The sequence below is a fragment of the Nelusetta ayraudi genome, unplaced genomic scaffold (genome assembly GCF_046127955.1).
Source record: "Nelusetta ayraudi isolate G7.1 ecotype Tasmania unplaced genomic scaffold, CSIRO-AGI_Nayr_v1 ptg000084l, whole genome shotgun sequence".
NCBI lineage: Eukaryota > Metazoa > Chordata > Actinopteri > Tetraodontiformes > Monacanthidae > Nelusetta > Nelusetta ayraudi.
The window spans coordinates 3,313,770-3,334,189 of record NW_027466134.1 but is presented as its reverse complement, the minus strand read 5'-3'; positions in this window follow the sequence as shown (position 1 = coordinate 3,334,189).

The window sequence follows — 20,420 nt, the reverse complement described above, 5'->3', positions numbered from 1 at the left end:
AAAAAAAGAAAAAAGAAACTGCCACAGGGAGAAATCTCTGCAGCATTTTTGGTCAATAAAGGCTCTGCAGCATTTTCAAGCTTCCGCCCGATGAAAGATCCCTCACATATTTTACAACAACTGTGTCAGTAATGTTAGAAAAAAAAAGAAGTTTTTTGCGGATGTAGATTTGAATTTGTTGCACACAAATCTCAAATTCCACAGTGCACTGATTTGTTAGTATTCACATTATTAGCAGTACTTCTGTCTTTGTCGTGGCGCAAGCTGACCATCAATGGCAAAACTCAACAGGACAGAACAACATTTGGATGGAGTTTGTTGTTCACTGTTCCGAAGCAGCTGTTGCGTTCTACAACTGATTGCAAAGTGGCTTTTTGGGAAATAATGGTTGGACTGATAATTAACTTGAACTGCTGAATTTTTTTTTTAGTTTTGCCCATTACCGAAGTAGCTGTTACTTTACGGACCATCTGTATTTTGCCGGCATTAAGGCCTTGTCCACTGTGTTGAGTGTTTCATGAGACCCTTGTTTGAATTTGAATTACGTGGACGTCCTCTAGATGACTGTTGTCATGGTGACTCTTAGTCCTGGGCCACCATTAATGTTTTGTGTAACACGTGTAACTCAGAATGAAGTCTGAGTTCATTATTTCAACTCGAAACCGTTGAGATGAAACCAGAAACTCTGAAACCCAGAGTACATAAACTCAGACGCTGGTCAACCCTTCTTTGTGAAATAGGTGTTTACTAGAATCTATAAACCCAGTACGACTCTGTAGACTCAGGTCAGACAGTGGAGGCCAGGGTTCAAACTCAACATGGTGAAGCAGCATTTAGCTGTTATGCTGCACACAAATAGGAGAAGTTGCCAACAGAAGTGAAGTGAAGAGTGTGAATGTTTTCAAATCCAGGTCAAAGACTCTTCTTTTCTCTTATGCTGATGATTGAGTGCTTTTGTTCAACTTATTATTTTTTATTATCAAATTTTTATTTCTATACTCATTTATGACTGCTCTATGCATTATAATCTTTCTTTGTTCCTCTGCACTTTGTCTTTGAAGACTCTGTTCTTTGTATTTTTAAATGTTTTTAAAATATTGAATTTTAATCGTGTAAAGCACATTGAGTTGCCTCGTGTATGAAATGTGCTATATGAACACAGCTGCCTTGCTTTGCCTTGCCTAGACTAGCCAGTCGACCACAGTACATTGCCAGTTAAGCACACAGAAACATTTGAACGTTGCTTCCCACACTCCCACGGCACGTACGCCACTAAACAAATCAAACTTAAGCCAGTTGGGGATCAGATCGTTTGGGAGGCGGCAACTTTAAACAATTCATCCCAAGGGGCTTCGAGTCTTAACCAAATGTCATGGCAATCGATCCAATAGCTGTGGAGGCATTTCATTCAAAACCCACAAATGTCAACCTCACGGTCGACAAGGGGGGGGATCTCGAAGCCATTTGAATATATCTGCGGGGAATCAGGAGTGACTCTGGGACCAATTCCGTAGTGAAGATCCTTCACCGTGAGCTGTTCAGATATGTTAGGCAAAGCACATTGGCAGGAACAAGCCAACAAAGGTTCACACAAACAAAGCAACACACACACACACACACACACTTCAAACTTTTAATATGGGCATATGTCATCACAGTGGTCGACGATGGAGGAGTCTGGCAAAAATCAACTCCGTTTGGGATTGGGGGAAACAGAGTTGGCAGACGGGTATTAACTGCACTGCGCCAACAAAATTGTGAAACTATTTGCACATCCATAATTAAACACTTGCGATACCCAGTCCATCTCTTTTACATAAAACACACAGGGAAATGATTCGCATATCTCTCAGACAATCTGCAAACTTAATCAAACGGACGCTGGACCCAAAGAGAGAGCCGGAGAGGGAGGGAAAATAATTTTGTTAATTATGCCACACTTCATAGAAACAGATATTTTCGATAAGTCATTTGATGTGAAATATACAAAATAATGCATTTGAGATAATCTTACTGCATGGGAAATGGGATGAGAAAGATGAAGGGAAACGCAGAGGACAGCAGTACATTCCTGCCGTGCACTCCTCCCTCTCTCTCTCTCTCTCTTTCACTTCCTGGTTGACCCCGCTCTTGAAAATTGGCGACCCGCTCTCCACTGCTCCAGTGTTAATGACTCAGAAAATGCATCCAGGCAGGGAATTTTCATGGGAGCCTCAGTCTCAGTATTGCCATACCGTAACGTTGGATGTGCGCAGCTTTAATAAGCAGGTGCAGTGGCGGAATATGTAGGTCTCATCAAAGCCGGCAATAACCCGGCTTAGTGGGAGTGAGATGGCGCCGTATATCCCCGGCCAATAAAGGGCTGAGAGTTCCGGGAGTGCACGGAAACGCATTTTTGTTTTCCCACTTGAAATTTTTTTTGGTGCGATGCGCCAAGATATTATTAACTCGGCGCGACGGAGATCACTGTCCCGGCACGTGGGTAAAAGTGAAATAGAACCTAGCTGCGTTTCACGGTGCTGAATGCAGCAGTTTTATAGGGCAGCCGTAAACAATGCGTTACAGACTGGCCATCGTGACTGATTGGGAGTGCAGCGTATAAAACCCGACAGGAGACAAGGATATTTAGACTCTTCGACGACCTGCAGTCAGAAAAACAGAAGGGCTAGACGTCTTGTCGGGAACAAAGTTGCTGTGAATTATTACACCAGTGGGTGGACGTCTACAGCAGCAGTGTGCTATGACCTTGGACCAAGCAGAAATTAGCTCTTTTTTATATTCCTTTGAATTTGTGATTGTTTCATGAAGTTGAAATGCAATGCAATGCAATGTTGATATTTGCTGTGGATGGAGATTATGTTAATATTAAAAAAAAAAAAAGAAGCTGTTTATGCTCAAACATTGAAAGTAAATGTACACACTTCTATCTATACGTCAGGCAATACGAATTCAGCAAGAAGGATATTTGACGCAGTGTTAAATTTCCATTTCTATAAAAACATAATTCTTGGCTCCTTTAGCCTCGGAGACTTCATGCCGTTCATTTGGAGGAACTAATTAGGTTCAATGGAAAGAAAAAGAAAATGCAGAGTCACAGGTATGCATTACTCATTTGTGACACCAAATTACTGAATCATGCATGCAAATGAATGGCCCTCACACACAAATTACAAAGTTTGAGTTTAGCACTTGCCTAATGAGGAAAAACATTCACCTGATGTGGTTTGGACTTTACTAAGAGGAGTCATGGGTGCGTTTATTGCCAGGTCCAGCTGGACCTAAAACACTGTTAAGCCCCTGAGAGGTTTAGAATTTGATATAGAGATTTTTTTTTAAAAAAAGAACATGTTAAAATAAGGAGGTGAGGTTATGCTAGTGAAATCTTTCTTCTAACTATTCTGAAGTCCCAAGCCCTTAATGGAACCATTGTCTCAATTATACTCTTTGGCCAATGACAAACCTAGATAAATAATAATTGTATTAATTATACCACTAAGAAACATAGTTTTATCCATTAATTGATTTATTCCTTCAAGTCATGCAATATTAAACTTCAAATGATTTGAGATGATGATACCTTATATAGATAGAGATACCTTATTCATTTGCACAGGGAAACTGGTATATACACATACAACACGTACAAAAACATATATAAATCCTGTCATGTACATACATGAGAAGACACAGAAAGCAACTTAAAATACACATAAACTCAAGCAAGACTGTGGCAAACGCATTGACCAAGTCAAACATATCAAAGAACTGTTTGATATGAGGATCCAGTGTTCTCTTGCAGTTCGACCAGTGACGCTCACAGACTTCCTCCAGGCTGCTGATTTGACCACAGAGTGCTGATCACTCCTTTAACTTCTGATTTTGACCAACTGACTTTTTCAATATTGTTTCCAATTTTAATTTGCAACTGCCAAGAGGCTTAAACGTATTGGGAGATTATGCCAAATGAATGCTGCCAAGGTCTGTTGCACACAGCCGCATTAGAGCTGGAAATAGGCAGGTAATAGTGCATGAAGGCCGGCGTGCTTTTACCATGACACTGGGGAGTGGCATTTATGTCTGCTCAGGAAATAAACAGCCAGGGCCAGAAAAATCCTGTCACTTGATGTGACCTCCTCATATAATGGAAATAGAGCCACTTGTTACTTTGCTTCTCCAGCTTTCTGATTTCTCTTGCCCACAGTGACTAAAAAAGGACTTTGACAAGGCAACTTCAGAATGATGCAGCCTGACTAAAATGTTGAGGGACATTTCATTTTCAAACAATTTTTGGCTATAATTTTTTGAGGAATGATGGACCCCACAGGCATTAAGAAGGACTTTATCAAGCAATTGATGTGAAGTTTGCAGTTTAATGGGTTTGTATTTGGTTGGAGGTAGAGGGGAGCACTTTCATTTTAAATCACTATCTAAATAATAAAACAAGCAATTAAAAAAAGGCAAAGTCAATTTAAATTCAGTCATCACTCCAAAGTGAATACGGACCTTGTGACACTCACTAATCTACATAACCATCCTTTACCGAGGCAAAGCCAATGGGAAATGCAACAGCTCTTAAGCCAGGAGCGTGCACGTGTGAATGTTGCGCATGGCGAGCTCTGAAGGTAGCCTGAAGCATCCACTGAAAAACTCGGCTGCCGCATCCTTCATGTTGGACACTTGGATGAAACAAGACAAGAAGTATTGAACCATATTATGTTATTGTTTGATTGTTTCACCTTGGACTTTCTGCCCATGCTAGATGTCCATTCAGGGGAATTCTTTACCTTTATGAAATTACTCAGGGCCACTTTTCAGTGTTATAGTATCAGCGCACAGTATGGGGAATATAGAAAGCTGAATATCTTATTTTATCTACAATAAGATGGGAAACTTCGACTTTAGCAAGGACAAGGAAGATTTCTTTCAGAATGCTATAGAACCTGGTGGCCCACTTGTGAATGCATAAGGTGTAGCAACATTTTAGGTTTCAATAACATTCAATAGAGGTGTTCTGTTACTGTCTGGAACAAAGAAAGAACTGGATGAATCAACATTTTCTTCAATTATACCACAACAAAACTGAGATAATTGTTTATGGCAGCGAAGAAAATAGGATTGATATTAGACATTAGATAGTAAACACCTGGAGTCACTGCCTTTCAAGACCAAAGACCAAGTCTGGAAGCTTGGTGTGTTGATAGACTCGGATCTGACCAGCAGTCACATCAAATCAATCACCAAAACAGCCTCCTACCAGCTGAAGAACATATCCAGCGTGAGAGGTCTCATGTCCCAAGCAGACCAGGAGAAGCTCATCCATGCTTTTATCTCCAGTAGACTAGACTACTGTAATGGCCTTTGATAGGACTGCCCCAAAAGAGCATTAAAGAGCTGCATCTCATTCAGAATGCTGCAGCCTGGGCTCTTACCGGAACAAAGAGATCAGAGAATATCACTCCACTTCTGACTTTACACTGGCTCCCAGTAAGCTATAGAATAGACTTCAAGGTTCTGCTACTGGTCTGTAAGTCATTGAATGGTTTGGGTCCAGAATACATGAATGAATGAATATAAACCCAGTAAGACTCTGAGATCTGTAGACTCAGGTCAGATAGTGGAGCCCAGAGTTCAAACTAAACATGGCGAAGCAGCATTTAGCTGTCATGCTGCAGACAAATGGGAAGTGAAGCCCCAAGTGTGAAGGTTTTTAATGGCCAGGTTAAAGACTCTATTTTTTCTCGTATGCTTATAATTGAGTGCTTTTGTTCATCCTTTGATTTCTTTATTACTGCTCTATTTATCCATTTTAATCTGTCTTTTTTCACTGCTGTATAAATAAAGCCGCCTTAATTACAATGCCCTCTATAGATAATGCAATCCCCCTTGTGTGCAACTAGAGCTATAGGTCCATCACATATATTCTCTGCCATGCAAATTTTTTCCCCTATTTGATGCACTGACTTTTATCATCCAGACATCAAAACTGCCTTCCTCTTTAAATTTTGATGTGGGCATTTAAAGATATGGTCAAATATGAATGAATAGAGTGGCTCTTCAAAAAAGAGGAATACAAGTCTCACTCCATACATTCCCTTTTACTTTCTGCCTTATGGGTGTGTTCGCACGTGTGTTGGAGATTCAACGTCCTCCTTCAAGACACTTCAAGGTCCCGTTTATCTAAAATCTAAATCAATGGTATCTATCTTTAGATTTATTTCTCACTTTCTCCAGTTCACAGTGAAACAAAATCAACGTGAAGCACCAGTATTGTGACAAACGCGGGCACTAAAAAGGTCAGTGGGGGAAAACAACAAAGACTTAATGCCATTTGAATTCAAAGAGCAAAGCCATTCGTCTTGTGAGAGCAGATATCGAAGGTGTTCATTTGAACACGCAGTCACTCTGCTCTCTTCCAGCCGTAATTAAGAACTGAAACAATCATCTGACAGAAAGGTGGAGTGGATAAGAAGGAGAATCAACATCAGTCACATTTTGTTTAATTCACTCAGAGCAGCTTATGACCTGAAAGGTCCAATAAAGACAAAGTTCCGTTAAATAAAGTTTTTTTTGTGTAGGGTCCTAAGTTTTGTGACCTTTTGTCTTTGTGTAATTGATTCGATTAATAGGTAATTTGTTCCATTGATAAAGGGCCTCCTCTTGTGTTTTCCTCTGCCCTGATTTACTTGGTTTTGCATGTTCAAGAATTACTCCTTTGAATTCAACTTCATTGTCTTCTCCTTTAAAAAGAAATGCATCTAAAACGAATCTAATTCATTCTGAGGTTTTATGTTTCAAATCCCCCTGAACACTTTTTTTTTTTACTTGCTGAATTTATTTAAGCATTGACTTGTGCCAGAACATGGTGTCTCCAACAGTATACAAATTGTCATATTTTCTTAGTTTTGTTCAACATTGTCAACAATAGAGATTAAGGATGATTTGGTCATCCTTTGACACTGTTGCCCCCCAGACATAACTTAAATGATGTTATAATAAACAAATCATCTGCTATTACCAGTTTATTGGTAATGGTAATGCTGTTGATATTGTTAAGACCATGTGGGACATGTTAAAATATATAACAATGTTTTTCTTTGTCGGTATGTTGTAAAAGCTTTGGATTGTAAACTATGAATGTGACCATATAATATTGTCTTAACTAAGGGATTATTATTCCCATTGTAATTCATATTAAAAAAAAAAAAAACACAACATGTCCTGATGTCAGTGAGCGAAGGGCCTTTTCTACTGCAGTGGATGAACCAGAGCACCTTGGACAGTTCCAGCTGCTCTGAGAGGCAGATCCAGCACCTTGGAGAGTTACAGAGTTCTTCCACTCAATGCTACTTTTTTTTCTTTTTTCTACTTGTTTCTCCAGGTTTCCATCTACACAATGTGATGACTGAAACCACCAATACAAATACTGACGGCAGTGTTATATAGCTTCGGCTTATGATAGAACACTATATGTCACAGCGCACTGGGGTTTTTGTTGCAGTAATATCGTGCATACCTGTGACCTACACTTCCAGGACCAAGTCACTTGACTATGGTTTTGCTGTGTGACACTACAATCATATTTTCTATTTGTTGAGTATCTGGTCTGTTAGCTCACACAGTGGCAGTCACCTCCTCTAAGCCTGTGTGGTTTTCCCTACTGAACAAGAGCAGTTTTTTGGCACCATCGCGTTAAAGTCGCCGTAATACTGGTAACTGCTACGTTTACAACAAAAACAAAACAACTAAAAACAAAACAACTTTGTGTTAAAACCAATCATGTTTCTCATTTTTAGATGGCGTTTTTGGAGGCGAGAGGGAGACAGATGTTGACCATTTACTGCCAAGTCTTAAAACCTCTGTGTTTTGATGTTGTTTTCAAAATTCAAACTTCATTCTTGAAGCGGATGATCCAAAAAATACTCATGCTGACTTATTTATTTATATTGTGTTGACCTCATTAAGAAAACGTCATGATGAAGAGTGTGACGATTTGGTGGCGAAAAATTAGAAATTATTAGCTTCCAGAAATGACAAGCTAATTATGATTACACATAATAGTTTCACATGAATTTGAAATAACTGAGGAAAAGGTATATCATTAACACTGCATTCATTTATTATTGCAAAAAATATGCTTTGGTTTTGTTTAAGATCATTTGTTTCTACTTTGCTATTCCTAGTCCTTTAAATACATGGACAATCAAAGGTTATATGAGTAAATAAAGGCCAGGCATCATTGTAATTTACCTAGTTGATAAATCGAAGACACTGCTGGTGATAATCTTCAGGAGGGTTCACGCCTCCGAACAGAGGACACAGTTACTAAATATTTAATGTCTCTCACAGTGTGCCCCAGCCTTATCTAATGATCCGATCTGCACTTGTTTTTATTCACACTGTTTATGCATTATGCATTACGCTCATGCAAGTGATGGGATCGGTAAATTTGCATGAAGTGGAGAACGTTCTGAGAGACAGAAACAGATCTTCTGTGAATGCGAGAGATGTGGCTAAAAAAAAAAAAAAAAAACAAGAACACCCACAACCTGTCCTACATTTTTGGGTCACTACTTTCAAACGTTAAAATAATTTCCCTCCTCTTCTGAAAATCACTGTAATGCCTCCGAGTTACAGGAAAAATAAGATTATGTGGGTTTACAGCCGTTTATCTTCAGTCCTCAGCCACTGCCTTCCAAGAATACAGTGATCAAAACATGATGGATAGCTTTCACTTGGACCCTTGTCTGCAATCCCTCTTGGCAGCGCCCACAGACATGTTCATACGCTCTTAGTTATGTGGGCATAAATTGTGAAAACTCGTAGCCTTGCAATCTGTCATGCGTTGCCATAGGACACGTGGGAACAATTATGTTTAATCAGACTTTAGCTCGTTCAGTAATTCTAAAAGCAATCACAATACCCCTGGTGTTTTGACATCAAATGTAGACTTGGCACTAAGTGCCAACTACTTTGGAAAATGTAGCTGCTGCATGTCAACAGACAGTGTTGGGTTTTTTTTGTTTTTTTCACTACTTCATGAAAATGTAAATTAATAAAAACGTCCAACAGTCAACAAGTTTTGTTCGGTCAAAAAACTCCTAGTTTATAGAGAGAGAGAGAGAAGGAAAAAAAAAAAACATTCCTCCCACTCTGCTTTGGCTCCCCCGTCCCTTCCAGTCTCCTTCTGTGGTTCTGCCCCGGAGCAGACCAGTCCTTTGTGATTGGCCAACCGCTCACTCGATGGCTACTATCTCTCAGGGTGAGGGAGCAGTGCTCTGCACACATTAAAAAGAAAAATTCTGCAGAAGCGTTGATAAACCATGATAATCGAAATCCCGATGACTCATTTGAGCGCAGTGCCACGGAGAAAGCCAGCCTAATGCACAAACTGTCTTTTTTTTTGTTGTACTTGGTGTGTTAGTTGGCTATATGTATATATATATGTTAAAATAGAGCCCCCTTTCTTAATGTGATGTATGAGGCTACAGGCCCAGGAGTATGTGCTGTGTCTGTGTTTGATAACCAGGTCGATAAATCCATTCTAATAACAAAACAAGCTGAATTTCCTCAGGTTAGCGTAAGGCAGGCTTGCGCAACCTTACAAGGCTGTGTTTGAAAGACTTCTGAGGCCTTGTGTCTTTTCTTTGACCCGAATGCCGATTTATTTTGCGTCTCAATCTGACCTTCTAACTATTCAGACTCAAAGGTGATGTATATGTAATTGCTCTGCATCAACTTCTCTTCTAGCAGCAAAATGGAATGAAAGCCATTGGAAGTTGTTGTTTATTCAGAAGGAGGCAAGTGAACTTGCTTTTAGGGCATGATCACCTTGAAATGAAAGCAGTCAACATGTGCTCCAACATCAGCTCTAATCCCACACATTTAAAATGACCTTGCTCTTTAAAGATGATGAGAATCCTTTATTTAAGAGCGAAAAAAAACAGAGTTGCAGACCGGCCAGCTTTTCATCCTTTGGAAAAAGAGTTTTCTCTTTGATTGAATACTAGAAGTTTGGTTTTTTTTCTCAACAGTGACTGACACCTGAATGTGAACCTTTAGCCAACATGAACATTTGAAAAAAAAAAAAAAAAAAAATCAATATTGCCTGTTGCAATCATTGATCTGAGTGGTGTTTAGAAACCTATCGGTGATATGGACTCAATGGAAAACATTACACTAGTGGTTTATAAAACATTGCTCATCCTTGTCTCTGCACAATTGACTGTCTTTTGCACATCTTGCTCTTGTTTGCTTGTTGCATTTACATTCACCTGACTCTTGGAATTACTGTATAGTTTATTTTTTGGATTGTTTTTAGTGCTGCGAGGGCATAGTTTCCCAATTTGGGATCAAATTAAGTACATCTATCTATCTATCTATCTATCTATCTATCTATCTGTCTATCTATCTATTCCAGCAGAGGTAAAACAACACAAATAAATAAATGAAAGCTAAATGGGTTGATGATTCATCTCCATTCGTCACGTTATAATCTTCACGAATCACAGCACATCGACAAGTAGCAAGTTCTCCTCCTGTGCCCCAGACTGATAGTTATGAGGAAGGTGATGTGACTACCCTACAGCAGGACTTATCGGCTGGGGCTCTGAGCTGACACATCCCCGAGAACGCGAGGCTCCTTATCAGCATTCACTCGGCGTCTTCAACCGCCGCAACCAAACAGATGGCCGCTGCTTTTACATAAACCCACATGAAAGTGTCACAAGTCGCGCATGCAAAACCCAATGTAAGCTTAAATAATTGGGTGTCACTCTGCATAATGTCCATGTTTCTGATGGGTTTGCAGCTCATAATAGATTCGTAATTAATGCTTGTACATTCTGAGAGGCGCCGGTGCCGTCACGCATGATAAGACTGTATAGTCTCCTTCAGCTTGTTTTTTTTTTTTTTTTTGTTTGGGGGGGGCTGGGGGGGAAATCAGTGGACTTGAACATGATGATGATGGTGATGATGGTGATGATGGCGATGATAACAGAACAGCTCTATCTGGAGTTTATTGCGTCTGTGTAAGCGCCGGCCTGCCAGACATCCATCTCTGCCTCCGTAATATTCTTGAACGTGTGCTGAGAACATCGTTTGTCTCAAGTGTCAGGGGCGCTTGACGTTACGGGCCCACGGAGCCTACATCAGAGGGGTTGACATGGATCTGCCAGGCGATTTTTGGAGCCATCTGAGACAGGGCTGATCCGTCAGATGTCCGTTCTTTGTGTGCTTTAAAAGTTCGCCACGAGATGACTTTTGGAAAACTTCGAACCGAGAACAAACCTGAGGAGTATAAAGGGAGCCCAACGTTCGGCGGCAGCATGCTGATGATGAGCAGATTATTGGCCCGAGCGCTGCGGCATGATGGGCTATGGCCAATTTAGCAATTTATCCAAAGCCAGCTAAGTGGTGGGCCAGACCTCAGAAAAACTCCACTCTCTCTCTTCACTACGTGTCCGGCAGATTTGAAATGATTTCGCTGTGCATAGTCACTGTGCCTCACAATTTCCGTGAGAAATTTGCACCATCGCCATGTGCGATTAATGTCTCGCTGTGCTTCCACTGGATAGCGAAACATCACTCTTCTGTCACTTTCGTTCACTCTGATCAAGGAACAATTCCTGCACAAATATAGAGTAAATTTATTATTTTTCTTAAATTCATTTGGTGACATTTTTGACCAATATTACATGCAGTTCATGCAAAGTGAACATCTCAAATAAGTGGCTCTTCAATTCTTTCATTTATAATTTCCTTGGATTGTTAATGATTGTCTGGTCCAGGAACCTGGTTTTGGTCAGAAGACACCCCTGCTGTTTATTCTGGACTTGATCAGGGAATGCATTGAGACGTTACTATGCTTTTCTTTCAGAGCAGTCGCCCCAAAACTCTGCTTCCACTTCATCAGGGAAGCCTGTCGCTCTACACAGCACGTTGGTGGGCGCGCACACATCTGACCATTTTAGTGTTATTATCGTGAGCAAGACTTGACCGGTCATTTTCAGGATGCATTCAAGGCCGTAGTCCTTCCATCCAACCCTGCATCATTTTGTACTGTTAAAATTTTCCTCGTGGGCAAAACAGTGACTGTTGATTGGAGTCATCCAATCGGTGGTCATCCAGCCTTACATTAGCTCAATCGAAGGTTTACCCCGGAATTCTGCCTCGGAGGATCCAATTCCACCTTGCACAATGCGTGCACTCCCTCAGTGGAAGTGTTCCCCCCGAGAGGTTGAAAAATGGATGGCTGCGAAGCAGATCTAAGGAACTGTTGCAGAGCAGCTGCACTGTGAAATTGATATTAATTAAAATTGATTATTCAATCTGGGACACATGGGTCATTAATTTCTAATCTCCCCCCTCAATCAATAATATATGCCTCCCTCTAAAGTGTCTTTTACAGCTTTTAACTCCTGTTTATGAATAAAAATGATTACAATGATACCATTCCTTAATTAAAGCGCAGGCCTCTCTGCCTCGTCATTACTTTGCTGAATTTCACGCCTCTACATGATAAAAAAGTGATTAAGCTAAAAAGCAAAAGAAGATTTTGGGCAGAAGTATACTCATTTTCAAATCCTTTTAGCTCCTTCCTCTCAAAATGCATGCAATGTCTGACCATTACGTGTTCAATTCCCATATTTATTATTGCCAGTGGCCACACCAGTAGTGCAGTGCTGGTATCATTGATTGTATACAAAGATGGATGAGGCTTCTGGTGTCAAAAGGAAGCCAACAATGGACATGCCAAAAACCTCGATCATTTGACCATCAAAAATGGTTTTGATAGGACTGATGCAAACCAGCTCAGGGTTTGGTTTTGTTTTTTCAACACAGGCACCACCGTTTCTATTCCTCTGATTACATTCAGCTACCTACTGAGCATCCATGATCTGGTACAGTCATTCACTGTGCTCCGACACAAAGATGTCAGCCTCTGACCTTTTTATTGTCTTACCAATTCCCGGAAATGGGAGATAATGCTGATTATCGCTCGCTCGACATTGGCACTGTTTGCGGCATTATGTACTTACATTCTTTTGGTTTGGCGCACATGTCCACTATGCTCAGCTACACTCTCTTGAGGTGAGACAGAACTTATTGCCCCCTTAATAACAGGGTCTGAATGACAGCCAAACCCCAACACTGGCCTCACGGTGCTGTGACCAAAGCAAAGTCTGCAATCAGGCCAAATGTGTTTGCAACATTTTCAAGAGTATAAACGACTTGAAATTATCAGGGGCTCGTTCAGAAAGAGTTGTTTGCCACAATACAGTCTGATTAGGCATTGATTATGTTTGTTGCTTCAACCTTAATCATTCCGGCGGTTTGGCGTCTTTCTTCTCCTCCCGACTACCGAGGCAAACTGCCAATGAATGGGGTTGTGTGCAGTGGCCCTGTGCACGCGTCAACAGCAAGACTTTCAAGTGCCACTGAGGTTGCTAATGAATGTCGCCGAGCACTCGAGGGTGCTCGGGATTTAATTCGGAGTGTGCGTCTCCCATTCTTCAATCAGAGAAATTGAGAATTGCAGAACCTCTGTGCTACTGAAGTGATTGAAGTGTCTCTTGTCCAAATCTTTATCATTATGCATTCGAAATGCCAGCAAAAATAATCCCAACAAAAAGGAGGGCTCTAAATCAAATGCGGTAATAAGAGGGAGACTATAACAGAGTATAACAGAGAACAGATTTTTGGAAAAGCCACATGGCAGACTCCAGGTTAAATGCATTGGGTTCGAACAAAAACAGCTGTATGGATTTATGGTGAGGAAAAACATTTTATCCTTGGATTTTTTTTTTGTCCTAGTTCTCAGCTATTTGATGTCAAACTGGGTTATTCAAGCCAGATTTTGGAGCAGTATCTCAGCAGTAACTCTACATGTAGAGTCTTTTTTTGTGTGTCTCCTATCACAATCACCATCCTGTCACTGCATTTTAGTCAGAAGTTCTCACAAGTACAATCTGCCATTTAGATGAGATTTACAACCTATGAGGGTTATTAATTAACTATAAATGTACTGGATCTAACATTCTGAGAGTATATACTAAAGTAACATATAGATTAACGTATAATTTGCTTTTTTTCTGGACACAGTAGCCAAGTCAAATAGCCTTACGCAGCATCCTTCTTGAAAGCAGCAGATAAAAGAGATAACTTAGGAAATATTCCAAAACTGGATTTACTTTTTTTTTTTGACATTATCCACACTGACAAGAGATGCCGAGGGGTTCAGTGCCGGTCTACAGCTAATGTTTTCCTTGAGACCTTCAGGCATCTGAGATCTGTTTCTTATGCGCCTATTTTTGGCGATTACAGCAGCATCAAGAGTGCTACTATAAGACTTCTAGTGCATTTTTTTTAAAAAACATATTTCAGTCTCATCAAATCTTCTTCACAGCCAATTTCCCACTTTTCACAGGCCTTTTATGTTGTTGTTTTTTTTTTTTATCATTCCACCTTGTGCTCTTGAAATATTATACAATTAGCCCAATTTAATCTCCTCATTTGGACAGAATTCCAGTTATCTAGGAGGCAAGTTGGATGTTGATGAGTTTTAAGTGGGTAACTAATGCTTTATAAAGCATCTTGTCACAATGGGGCCTCAGTTTCAGACAAGAAACATGACCACTTTCACACTTCACTCCCTTTAAAACACAGACAAGAGCAGACTTGGACGTTGGAGTTGTGTATCTGGAAAGATTTGACACCGATCCAAATAATTCATAAATGACCTTGTCAGCCGGTGGCGCCTCCATTCTCTGATGAGTGCATGTCACAGCAACGGATTGGCTAATAAGTGATGCATTGGAAAGCCTGGTCGGAGGATCCCTGAAGCAATTCTTTTGTAATTGATGTTGCACCATTAAATGGCTCTCAGTGGGCCGAGTTGATTAGTTTTTTTATTTTCTCATCTTGCTGTTCGTCTCTCACAAAGTCGCTCAACAGGTGCAATGACAGTTTGACATCCAATTATCCCATTAGGCCTGATTGTGCTCTTACATGCCCCATGTTCGTCCTTTAAACTTATCACTAAAAGCAAGATGCACAGCGAACATTCTGTACCTTGCGTTGTTTTCTTGCGAGAAGACAGGGGGCGGGAGCGTCGACAGAAGTGAATTTCTGTTTTTGGTGGCGGCCAGTCAATTACGAAGATTTTCTCTCTCTTCAGTGCTTCTCTTGTTTCACACCATCCCGAAACGAGCACAGAGAGTCACTCTGTCTCTGAGGCTTGGTTCACTTTCAAAAGTACAAGTGAAATCAATATGAAAGCACCCACAGAGTCAAACAACCATTCACACTCATGTTCAGACCAATAGCTGATTTAGACCTCTGACCGAGAGTGCAAGCCTTCCGTGGATTGCGTTGAGTTTTGTGAGTCAGATACAGAAGTAAACCAAAAAAAAAAAAAATGTTTATGTTGCAAAAACTGTAATCTTGATCTAGATACGTAATGTATTGGCTTGGAAGTAGTAAATAGTAATTCTCAAAAGTAGAGGGAGAGCGCTTTCATGTCAGTGTTACCTCATCCTATATGAAGAAGCTATTTCATTCTAAGTGCATTCGCACCACCAACGCTGCTGATGTGATGTGATGTGATGACAGTAATGGCAGTAAAGCGTTACTTAGAAACCAGTGAATCTGTAGTTTCTATGCCAATATGAGTCTATGTGTGTGTATGTCTTTGAAAAACAAAACAGTAAAACACACGGAAACACTCAATCGCATGAAAACTAATATGATTTAAAGTGAAATGATCTTCCTTCACTCCCACTTCTCCTGCCGTGCGCCCACGATACGTTCCTCCACAAAGAAAAATCAATTTCAGTCATTATTCACTTCAAACTTCATGCACTTAAGAAATTCAAATAGAGGGGGGCCTCTTTGCTCCCATTACTTCTGAACACACTGCAACCCAGGTGTGTGGGTTACATGCAAGTTTCAATCAATTCATCCAGGGACACATTTTCAACAAAAGGTGCAAAAGTACTCGAAACCCAAATACAAACTGACCTCAGGCAATTGCAGTGTAGCATAAAGGATCTCTGTGATTCAGCTGCCCTGCAACTGAATCATCACTCATTCCCAGTTTGAAAAGGAATCAACAGAGTTGCGACCATAATGATTCGTGGTAAACTGACGTCCAATCCTAATCAAGCCAGAACTGAAAGTTTCATGAGCAGTTGGAGGATGCGATTACACAAAGACAGTATTTTTTGAAGAAGACCTGTTGCATGGTGCATTTATGGAAGTAGGCAGGCAGGCAACGTAGCACCACAAACGGTAAAGAGCAACATTGAGGACTGATGGCAAAGTTGAACTTCTGCTTCGAAGTTACTTTAGAGAACGACGCCTCAAAGCTCCATGATAACAGTGACTGGGAGTCGTGCCAGTCAAAGTGCATTTTGGTTTTTCCTGGCTGAATATTGTAGTGTAGTAAAAATATAAAAAAGGGAAAACAAGAGCTTTACAATTCACTTCTGTTGTGTTTGTTTTCACTTGGCACACAATCCACAGTTGCTCCAAGAGCAAGAGCACCATATGGCTTTTTTTTTGTCCACTGTTGTTTGCTTCTTGTTGATGTGGAGAAAAACATTGTGCTGCAGCAGCTGCAACTGGCTGATCATCTTTTATAGCGGTAACACAAATCCGTTGCCACCCGTAGGTGTTGTTGTTACGACTGGTCGCATGTGTCTCACGGCCGGCTGAGATTGCAAGGGGGCCTATGACATCATTGTTTACAAAAAAAAAAAAAAAAGCTTTCGGCAGTTTCTGTTGCTACACAAAGCCGGACAGGGAGGCATTTTTATACCGTCTCCGCCTGGAACACCTTTTCAAAAATGTGCAGTTTTGGTCTCGCCGGCTTCGTGCAAACGCAAAAATGAAACAATAGAGAATTTGACCATTTTCAGTGAGACCCGTCTTTGTGCAAATGGGGCCAAAATAAAGGTGCCTTTCTCTTCCTTTCTTCCCCTTTTTACAGGACTCCTCTACCCATCTGTCAATCATTTGTTTTTATTTATTATTATTATTGTATTTGGACTCTTCTTTACTGTCAGAGCTGCTGCTCCTCAGCTTTCAGTGTCTTGAGTCAATAAGAGAGTTCCTTGTCTTTCTCCTGTGGGCGGAAGCTGACTCAGGGACAGAGAGAAGACACAACTCTGCATATTAAGGGGTCGTTTACATGGAGACACTTTTTTTTTTTTTTTTCGCATTTTCGAAAACGCTCCCGAAAGAAACCTATATGTATCTATAGAAAGGAGTAAAGATAAGGCTATAGAAAAACCATTGCATGAGAAGGTGTGTCCAAATTTCTGACTGGTCGTGTATGTCATCTACTACTTTTCTAAAATCAAAAAAAAAAAAACAGACTCAATTCATTTCATAAGGCATTGCCCAAGGTCCCACAAGTGGTTTGATAAAAGTAGGCAAGTGAGCAAAACATGCATTGTACATTGAAAGAAATTGAGAGAAGTTTTCAACAGGTCTTCATCCTCAGTGCAACCTCAGTCAAGTACAAACTTTCATTGTCTGATAACGCCATTCATCTGGCACCGCCATAAGGCCATTTTACCATGCATCATAGCAGCTAATAAACTCAGGATTGATCTGTGCTTATAAAAAGAAATGTATCAGGCGGAAACCATCAGCTTGGTAATAAATTGAAGCTCATCTGGCCGTGGGGACATTACTGCCAAATGCCAGGACTATCTATTTATTTATTTATTTATTTATTTATTTATTTATTTTTGTCTCAGAGGCTCCTCGGCGGTGCGGTCGATCTCGGTGCAGAGCCTTTTGTTCTCTGAAGTAATAAAGAAGAGTATTGATTTATCGGTGTCCGACAGTTACCTTTTGCCTCCTCCTCTAGTCCTCTGTTTCGTTTTACCATCTGGTTCCCCTGGGAGAAAAGTTTGCTTCACGGACGCTGAAAGAACTGCACTTTGCTGCTGCACGGTGCACGTCAGCAATGACAGGGAGACCTCAAATGCAAAGGCAAATGTGTGGATTGAGCGTTCGTTTCAAAGAGCAGTTGTCGCAATTGACTTGGTGCCTCACTGTCGTGCGTAAATATCTTTAGATACATGAGAAAACACACCCAGATCTACCCTCTGCTTTTGGGTAATGTAGCTTTTAGTTTTCAGCTTTTATTGGCACAGAAAATGAGGCATGTCCCGTCATGGTACTTGAATGATGGAGTCAATCAAAATGAACTGGACTTGGAGGTCAAGAGAGTGGCGATCGAAACAACAACAAGCGTTATTGTGCAAAATATTTTAACATTTTGCAGGTTTAATTCAAGCTGGTGCTTTGCCCCCTTTTCTTAGTTAGTTTGTTTTAATCTCAGTCTTTTTTTAAGATACTTGAAGATTATCGACAGTGCTCTAATGTTGAATATTTGTTTCCTTGCGTACAGCACAGCATTTTATTTCCATAAACGTTTCAAGTAATTCAATAGCAACATCAGAAGTAATATTCTGCGCCGGAGGCAGAATATACAAGATGGAAAAAAGCAATAATCTTCAACAAAAAGAAAAAGGGGATTCATTTTCAGCAAATCCAGGGGGCACTTTGCCTTTGACTGACAGACTTCAAGAGGTCAAAATATCTCTAATCAATGCTCCATGAAGCACAATGCAAGGGGACATTGAAAGAAGAAAGAAAAAAAGAGTTATTTTCAAAGCTCTAGAAGTTCACTTTCTCTGCAGTTTTTTCAGATTAGGAACTGTTAATTGCACAGTGAGTGGAATGTTTGTCAGCAATTACAGGTGCACCTGGGGATCTTTTTAATTCTGATCGAGCAGGTGTGAGTGAGAAGGCTGGAACTGTTGTTCAAATCTCCATTTCCATTTTCCTTAGAAAAACACCATGCACATTCCAAGATTGCACCTACCTTACCTTCGTAGTTTGTACAAATTTGAATTATTTATACATGGAATACATTCATATTTTAATCCACCAGTTTCACATTTTGTAATTGTTCTTGGCATGGGCCGAGAGCGATAAAGGAGTTTGGCTTTGCAGGGTGGTTGCTAATCATCTCGGAGCATTTTGCTTTTACTTTAAAGCTTTGAAGTATCCAGCGACGTTGCAGGGGCACCACCGGAGGTGTTGGACCTTCTTTGATGCTTTGGTGAGCAAACCGCTTCCTCCCGTAATTGACACAGAAACACCTAGGAGGTGGGGCTTTCTTTCTGTTCCAACATCCCACTGATCGCAGGTCTAATAAACCCTCCATGCAGCTCCAGCCTGTGTAGCTTTGACACCTTTAGTGTTGATAGGAGGGGCGGACAAATTGAGGTGAGGACTGATAACCTTCACAGGTGACCTCTCCGCTTGCTGGTCTTGCAGAGGCGCGTGTATTGTGATAGATTACAGCCTGCATACGATTCCTGATAGGCTGTTAGGGGTATACTTGACACTGTTGACCTTAAAGTGTTGATCTTTGCCTTAAGTGGGGAAAAAAAAAAAGTATTTTCCCATCCATTTTTTTGAGTACCTTGTGTGTGTGTGTCATTTATCTCTTGTGTGTTGGCCTGGATGAGTTGGACAGGGTGCACTGCATTCTGCCAGAGCTTAATTGGAATCTGGTTCCATCACCTTGTCCAAACTGGCCGTGCAGCAGCAGTAGCCGCAGCAGCCCAGAGGAGCAACTGCTGTTCACTGTCTGCCTGGATCAGTTCAGCCGGCGCACTGCTTTGTGCTCAAGACAACTGTGACAGGCTTACGAATGCACTACACGGGTATACACGTTTGTCACTGTAATGCACTGTACGTAAACGTAGCCATAAGGCACGTGGGGCTATGTGGCAGGAGCTGAAACGATGTCACCCTGAATACACATCACCTGTGATAATCAAAATGCAGAATAGAAAGAGAAAAACATGCCAAAAAGGCATATCTATTATTAATACGGTGAGAGTGATATTCTTCATTCATTTAGTCTAAATGAATGAAAAAAAAACAAACTTGAAGTAACATGTTTGCAGTCTGCTCACATTCCCCATTGCCCTTTACACAAATACCCACAGTGCTGCAGCCGAGCCGTTCTCATAACATCATGACGAAAAGCAGCGCTGGATTGGCTCCAAGCAAAGACTTAAACTTTGTAAGTTGTTAATATTTCTCAGGACCACAGAATGTGCCCTTTGGCATTACATCGCAGCAAGAAAGTGTCTGGAAATCGAATGGTTTAACTTTTTCTTCTTATCTTTTTTTCTGCAATGCCACGAGTACAGCTTCAGGAATTTATGTCCGCTAAACACCATTGATCCGTTCTTAGTTCAAGATCGATTATGTGACTAACCTTAAGTGGTTGCAGTCCTTTTTTCCAAGTCTGTGCGATTTGTGCCTGCTTTGATCGAACATAAGCTCTCTTTTTTTTTTTTATTCACTTAATCCAAGTAATTGAGACC